At 39.6% G+C, this 8,309-nt stretch overlaps 1 pseudogene; it reads left to right on the forward strand.

Moving 5' to 3' along the window:
• Positions 1 to 3,772: 3,772 nt before the first annotated feature.
• LOC115868435 lies at positions 3,773 to 5,896 on the forward strand (annotated as a pseudogene).
• Positions 5,897 to 8,309: the final 2,413 nt, after the last annotated feature.

Consider the following 8,309-nt stretch of genomic DNA (forward strand, 5'->3'; position numbering starts at 1 on the left):
AAGAATAATGTGACTGGGAAAAAGAAGAGCTAGTGGGATCCATTTGAAATGGAAAGTTTTAGGAAACAAAAAGTGGCAATTGCAATGTAGTCCTGCTAAGTAAGATCCAGCTCCAAGAACTGTGGACGTACCCATTTTTCTCTGTAAACAAGACAGTGTAGATGAATCAATAGTAATGAGTTTCTGTTTCTCAGACCAGGTTCTGGAAGTAAATAAACTGATGAGCAGGGAGTCTTCATTTCTGACGTTACAAACATGGCTAAAATGAGACTCAGGCGCATATTTTGATGGACAGGAGGGGCCGAAGGAGGGTTTGTGGTCATTAGATAAGCAGTGTGGGTCTCCCATGGGAGCTTGTTAGGAATACCCCATCCCAGACCTGCTGAGTTTGCATTTTAATAAGTCCCCCAGGCGACTCATCGGCACATTCAAGTTTAGAATCATATTTTATTTTGTTGTTAGGTGTCAGTCAGTTGGGTTGGATTCATAGGCACCCTATGTTCAACAGAAGGAAACGGTGCCCGAGGCCTGCACCATCCTCAACATTGTTGTCACACTTGAGCCCATTGTTGCAGCCCCTGTGTCAACCCCTCTTATCTAGGGGTCTCCCTCTTTTTCACTGACCCTCTACTCCACCAAGCATGATGCCCTTTTGATAACCTGTCCAACGTACGTGAGATGATGTCTCCCCATCCTTGTTTATAACAAGCAAGATGCTGTCCTTCCAAGACAGATTTGTTTGCTCTTTAGGCAGCCCATGGTACTTTCAGGATTCTTCACCAGCACCACAATTCAAACACATCAATTCTTCTTCAGTTCTACTTACCCAATATCTAACTTTCACGTGCATAGGAGGTGATTGAAAATACTGTGGCTTGGGCCAAGTGCACCTAAGTCCTCAGAGTACCATCCTTGCTTTTCAGTACTTTAAAGGGGCATTGGGCAGCAGATTTACCCAATCTAATACACCGATTAATCTCTTGGCTGCTGCCACGTGTCTGTCACGTTGTTGTACTATGGTGGCTTGTGTGTTGCTGATGCTGGAATCTATGTTACTGGTCTTTCAAATATCAGCAGGGCCACCCAAAGTGAACAAGTTTTAGCAGAACAAGAACAGCTTGTTCAGCAGAACAAGCACAGATAGTGAAGAAGGAATAGGCTGTCCACATCTAAAGAATTAGCTACTGGAAACCTCATGGATAGCAGTGGAACATTGTCAGATACTTTAAGACTGATTAATGTTGCTATTTGAGTCCTATCCCCAGAAATTTGAATGTAATGGGTCTGGAGTTTGGTTTGAGTATCAGAAGTTTTCCAAGCTCCCCAGGTAACTCTCATGTGCAGCAAAATTTGGGAGTTATTATTCTCAAGCAGAGTCCCAGAAAAGAGATGGAACAATTATAACTGACAGTCTGGTGCAGAGAGCATCTTCAACCTCCATCCAATTGCTCTGATTTTAATTATAAAGATGCTGGATAACCAGGTCTTCAGTCCTTCCCTCCACTGGAGCCTCACCTCCTGTCCAGGTCTAGTCCAAGAGAACTTACAAGAGGACCTTTAACCACTAACCTTGCCATCTTGCAGAATGCCTGGACCACAAAGATGCCTTCCCTTGAAAGCAGGGCCAGAGATGGCGAGTAGAAGAATGAAGGGCCACCACTCCCTTTACTTCTGCGGTTGTCCACCACAGCCAGCTAGTAGAACGTTCGTGTTCTTAAAAACGCTTTCTATTGAGTCTTAATTTGGTTGACTCATGTTGGTATGTTAGACGAGATTTAGAGATGATTTAGACTCAGAACCTTATGAAACACAGGGCTTCTAATCAGTTCATTCTGGTTTGACCCTCTGACAAAAACGAGCATTTCTGCCCCAGACACATGGAACCAGAATCTACATTATAATGAGACCTTCAGGGGATTCCTATATACACATAACCTGGAACCGTGTTATGAGGTACATTCTGATTCAGTACATCTGGGGTGGAAATGAACATTTTCAACAAGGGGGGGTTGAACCCAAATGAACCGGTCTGAAGCCCTATTGGCACTATAGATCCTCCAACTAGAATCAGAGACAAAGTTACTTTCCTTGCAACTAGACTTTTCTGGATGGAGTTAGAAGATGTGTAAGACAAAGCCACAGAGGTTCAAGTATCTACCAAAATTAGTTGCTGGATGCATTTGAGAATAAATGCTTACTTAATAGCAAGCACTACTCTAAAATCATGAAAAGAATTACATATTCACAAATTTCAAGGCACATATTCAACAAGCAAAAATTAGTTGTTTTTCTATTAACCAGCCATGAGAAATATGAAAGGGAAATTAGGAAAGCAATAGCATCTAAGAGAAGAGATTACCTAGGAAGAAATCTAACCAGACATGTGAAGAACCTATGCAATAAAACGTTATGAAACACTGCCCAAAGAGATTAAAACCCACTGCCATCAAGTGGATGCCAACTGAAAACCTTGCACTGTAGAGCTGCCTCTGGGGGTTTCCAAGACTTTAAATGTTTACTAGAGTAGTCAGCCTCATCTTTTCTCCTGTGACCTCGCAATTAGCAGCTCTATTTGTAGCCCACTATGACACCAATGGTCCTTGATAGAAGTGAAAGAAGTCTTAAATTGAAAGATGTTTCAGGTTCCTGGGTTGAAAAGCCTCAGCACTAAGATGTCAATACAGCCCAAAGAGATGTATAGATTCAATGTAATCCCAATCAAAATTCCAAACAGCCTTCTTTATAGAATGAAAACAAAGCAAAAAACAGCTCTTAATTTTATGTGGAGTGGAAAGAGGACCCCAGTAGCTAAAGCAATGCTGAAAGAGAAGAGCCAAATAGGAAGCCTCATATTTTGATTTTCAAGCATATTAGACAGTTACAATAATCAAAACAGTCTGATACTGGCATAACACTAAACACATAAATGAATGGAATATAATAGAAATAAACCACATAGCTATGGTCAACTGATTTAAAAAATACTTTAGTATTCTTTTATTAATTTTGATTTTTTGTTTAATAAAGGTTTTTATATTTGTAGCAATACCTTTTTAAAAAAACTATTTAAAGGCCTAAAAGATTTAAAAGAGTTGTATCATCATCACCACAATCAATTTTAGAACATTTTCTTTACTTTTGTACCATATTCGCTCCCCATAGCCCATAATCTTCTCTGCAATAACCATAAGGGACTATTAATTAATCTGGTTAATATCTCTACAGATTTACTTATCCTGGATTTCATACAATGAAGCTCATACAAAAAACTCCCAACAATGACAGCAAAATAAAACACAGAAAAACCTCAATCCAAGAGAAAGCAGAAAAATAGAAAGTAGAAAAAATTAAAAATTGGTCAAAACGGAAAAATGGTAATGTGTTAAATTTTTAACCGAATTATATCTTCAGAAATCTACTTTCCAGCACTCTGGGGGCAAGATTATTCATACCCCTGGTCAATGGTCTAAGGAATCCAAGTGGGGATTTGGGGCTCTCACTATCATCCATAGTCTTCTACAATCTGGGTGCTCAGAATGTAAGCTCTAATATAATTTCCTCCTCTGTCTCGGATTTTATTATTTAAAGTCCTTGGATCACATGGGCTGGTGTCTTCCTTCTGTATGAACTTAGCTGCTACCTAACTTAGGGGAATACTTATTTTAAGATAAACCTTTTAAAACCCAGAGGCTATTTTTTTCTGATAGACAGGCACCATCTGATTTTTTTCATCACACTTTGCTTCAGCATCCATATCTTCAATGATCATGCCATGAAGGCAAGTACATCAACCGATTTCTAGCGAATGTGCAGCCATTAGATTGAGAAAGAAGAGTTTCTTCAGTGCACAGTTTTGGGAAAACTGAATTTCCACAAGCAGAAAAATGAAGCAGGATCCATGCCTCATTCCATACACAAAACAAATTTAAAATGGATTAAGGATCCAAATGTGAAAATTAAATCCATAAAATCCCATGTTGTCATGTCTAGCTTTTATCAATGTAGTCTAATATAATAACAAGAGCACATACATACATACATAAGACCTCAAAAGAATTGTCATAGTTTAGGTTTTTCATCCACTTGTATGGACCAAGATTCTTAACTTTTGCAGTTAAGACCTAGAAATCCCCCATGATGTGATCTAACACAATGTAATCATCTCTATAATGGAATTTGCTAGAACAGCCAATCAATTATAAGAAGATTAAGGTGGATGACAACACCCTTACTCAGATCACATACCTGATGCAATCAGTTGAAAGGAAATTTTTCTCTGGGGCTTCCAACATCAATGGAAAAACTTGCTTGATGTTGCTATATAGAGAGCCTGCATCTGAATTTTCCACACCTGTTTAAGTCTATGGACTTAAACCAGTGACTTTCAATGTTACCTGTCAATCCTTGGAGTCATCAGCAGCCTGCCACTAAACCTGCCAACCTTGGATTAATGTGCTTCTGCAGCCAAAAGCCTGACCTGTGGACTTTGGATTCATTCACTTCTGTAGCCACCATTCTGCTGGTCTTCGGTTCACCACCTACATGAGTCAAGAGAAGACTCCAGCCTAACAGCTGACCCACGGACTTAACTGCCAAGACTTGCACTTGTCCTTTTTGTTATAAATCTCTCTCTCAAAAAAACAAATCTCTCTCTCTCTCTCTCCTTCACTTGCTTGCTCCCTCGGTTCTATAGAGAAACAAAACCAAAGAAGCATGGCTGCTTGTTTTTAATATATATGTTTAATGTATTATGCATAATATATTTTATATGATCCATTTTACATATTAAATATATTTTAAACAAAATATATTTTTATATAAATATATACATATTTAAAATAAGCAGGCATCTAAGTGAGGTGTCAGCTAAATCCACTTGGAATGAACATACCAGCCCATGTGATCCAAGGACTTTAAATAATAAAATCCAAGCTTCCATTGAATTCCTTTGGACCATTGACCAGAGATATAAATAAGTCTGGACCTCAGAGTGCATTAGAAGTGGATTGCTGCTGCCGTAGTTAGGTTAAAATTTAACGTATTGTTTTCCCTTTTGATCCATTTTTAATAACAAATACATATTTATGCTTCACTGGTATTGCTTCTCTAGAGAAACTTTAAAAACTTTGTTCATTAAAATATATTACCGAGAGGGGCAGCTGAGGTTTGGCGCTCGGGTTACCCCTGCAGGGACTCCCCCTGGTCCCATCGACACCACTGCTGCTCCCGCCCCTTCGCACCCCGGCCTCGCTGTGGGCACCCGCGACGACGAGTACGACTACCTCTTCAAAGGTGTCCTTATTGGAGATTCTGGTGTTGGAAAGAGTAATCTCCTGTCTCGATTCACTCGAAAATGAGTTTAATCTGGAGAGCAAGAGCACCATTGGAGTAGAGTTTGCAACAAGAAGCATTCAGGTGGATGGAAAAACAATGAAGACACAGGTATGGGACACAGCGGGGCAAGAGCGATACCGAGCGATAACATCAGCATGCTGTCATGGAGCTGTAGGTGCCTTATAGGTTTATGACATTGCTGAACATCTCACATATGAAAATGCAGAACGGTGGCTGAAAGAATTGAGGGGTCACGCTGATAGTAACATTGTGAACATGCTTGTGGGAAATAAGAGTGATTTATGCCATCTCAGGGCAGTCCCTGCAGATGAAGCAAGAGCTCTTGCAGAAAAGAATGGTTTGTCATTCATTTGAGACTTCTACTCTAGACTCAACAAATGTAGAAGCTGCTTTTCAAACAATCCTGACAGAGATATACCGCATTGTTTCTCAGAAGCAATTGTCAGACAGACGTGAAAATGACATGTCTCCAAGCAACAATGTGGTCCCTATTCATGTTCCACCAACCACTGACAACAAGCCAAAGGTGCAGTGTTGCTAGAGCACATAAGGCATTCTCTTCTCCCTAGAAGGCTGTGTATAGTCCATGTCCCAGGTCTGAGATTTAAATATTTTTGTCATTCTTGTGGTCACTTTGTGTTTTATTACTTTCTCACACTTATGACATTTCCCATGTCTTAAGTCTTTTGATTTTAGCTTTATAAAATCATTTGTCCCAAATGACTGCAGCTCTTTTTCATGCCATGGCCTCACGAGCCTTAGTTTAATAAACTGAATGTTTGGATTCCTAAAAAAAAAAATTAATATATTACCGAAAGAGTGAAAAGACAAGCTGCAGACTAGGAAAATATCTTCAGAAATCATATGTCAGATAAGAATCTAATAACCAAAGTATATTAGAAAACTTCAACAAATTAACACCTCCAGGGGAAAATAATGCAATCATAAAATGGACCAAGGACGGGAATAGATATTTCACCAAGGAAAACACTCAAATGGCCACCAAATACATGGAAAAGATGCTCAATATCATTAGTCATCAGAAGGAAGCCAATAAAAAATCACAAGGCGATCCCATTACGCTCCAACAAGGATGGCTAGAAAGAAAGAGAACAAGAAAGTAAGAAAGATAGGTAGGCAGGCAGGAAAGAATGAGGGAAGGAAAAATTTTAAATATTGTTAAAGAAACTCAGTGCCAACTCATAGGCCAGGATGGAAATGTCCCTGTGTGTTCCTGAGAGACCGTCACTCTTCATGAGAGTAGAAGCTGGTGGTTTCCAACTGCTGACCCTGAGGCTAGCATTCCAGTGGTCATCACCAAGCCACCAGGGCACCTGAATGGCATTGGAAATGTGAATCAATCAGAACCTTCATTCGTTGTTGGTGGGAATAAAAAATACTATGGTCCTTGTGGCAACCAGAGTGCTGGTTCTTCAAAAAACTCAAAATAGAACTACTAGAAGACCCAGCAATTTCACTTTGAGGCATATACCCCCAAAGAATGAAAGCAGAGACTCAAAAAAAGATTTATTTACCAATGTTCACTGTAGCACTATTCACAATAGCCAGAAGGTGGAAACAACCTAAGCGTTCACCAGCAAATGAACAGATAAAGAAATCGCAGCACAGCCAGACTATGGAAAGCTACTCAGCTTGTAGGAGGAATGAAGTCGTGAAACAAGCTACAACATGGATGAAGACCTTCTGCTGAGTGAAATAAGTCTGTCACAAAGAACAAATATTACATAACCTCACTTACATAAAATGACAAGAAAAGGTAGATGTATGGGGACCAAAGTTCATTAGTGGTTACCTGGGGCGAATGAGTGGGAAATGGAAGGATAATGATGGTTAAAAAACATATATTAATTAAGGATAGGGTGTGGGAGAAAGATGAGGCTTTCTGCTCCTGCAAAGATTTACAGTCTTGGAAATGCACATGGGCAGATCTACCCCAACCTAGCATCAACTTGATGGCAGTGGGGAAAACGTGAGAAGGGCAGGGGTAGTCCCCCTCATGCAGCAGTTAAAGTACTGGGCTTCTAACGGAAAGGTCAGCAGTTTGAACCCAGTTCTTGGGAGAAAGATGTGGCAAGCTGTTTCAGTAAACATTTACAGTTCTGGAAACTGAAGAGCTTTCTTCAGTCTGGGCAATATTTGATTGGCCAGTATTTTGTTAAGGATTTTTGTATCAATGTTCATTAGGGATATTGATCTGTAGCTCTCAATTTTTGTGGGATCCTTGCCCGCTTTAAGTATCAAGAGTTATACACACTTCATAGAAAGAGTTTGGGAGTTTTCAATCTTTTTTTATGTTCTGGAAGAGTTTGTGTAGGGTTGGTGTCAGTTCTTCCCTTAATGCTTGGTGGAATTATCCAGTGAAGCCAGCTGGCCCCGGGGCATTTTTTTGTTGGTAATCCCTTGATAACCTTGTCTATTTCTTCTATTGCTATGGGTCTGTTGAGATTCTTGACGTCCTTTGGGGATAGTCTAGGGAGGGATTGTTTTTCCAAGAATTTGTCCATGTCTTCCAAGTTGTTGAATTCATTAGAGTACAGGCCTTCATGGTACTGTGTAATTATCCTTTTGATTTCATTAGGGTCCATTGTAATGTCCCCTAATTTCATTCCTCATCCTTGCTATTGAAATTTGTTCCTTCCTTTCTTTGGTTAGGTTTGCCAGTGCTCTATCAATTCTGTTAATCCTTTCAAAGAACCAACTTTTAGCTGCATTTCCCCCATAGTTTTCTTGTTTTCCCTCTCCTGTATCTCAGCCCTAATTTTTATTATTTCTTTTCTTATGCTATTAGTAGGATTGTACTGTTGACTCTGCTCTAATTGGTATAAGTTTTGTGCCAGCATATCAACCAAAGGTCTCTCTTCCTTTTTCATGTGTGCATGTATTGCTATCAAACTTCCTCTAATAAATGTGTTTGCTATGTCCCAAAGGTTTTG

This window comes from Echinops telfairi, unplaced genomic scaffold, assembly GCF_000313985.2.
Source record: "Echinops telfairi isolate 266 unplaced genomic scaffold, ASM31398v2 ScPeMD7_1;HRSCAF=3_0, whole genome shotgun sequence".
Taxonomy (NCBI): domain Eukaryota; kingdom Metazoa; phylum Chordata; class Mammalia; order Afrosoricida; family Tenrecidae; genus Echinops; species Echinops telfairi.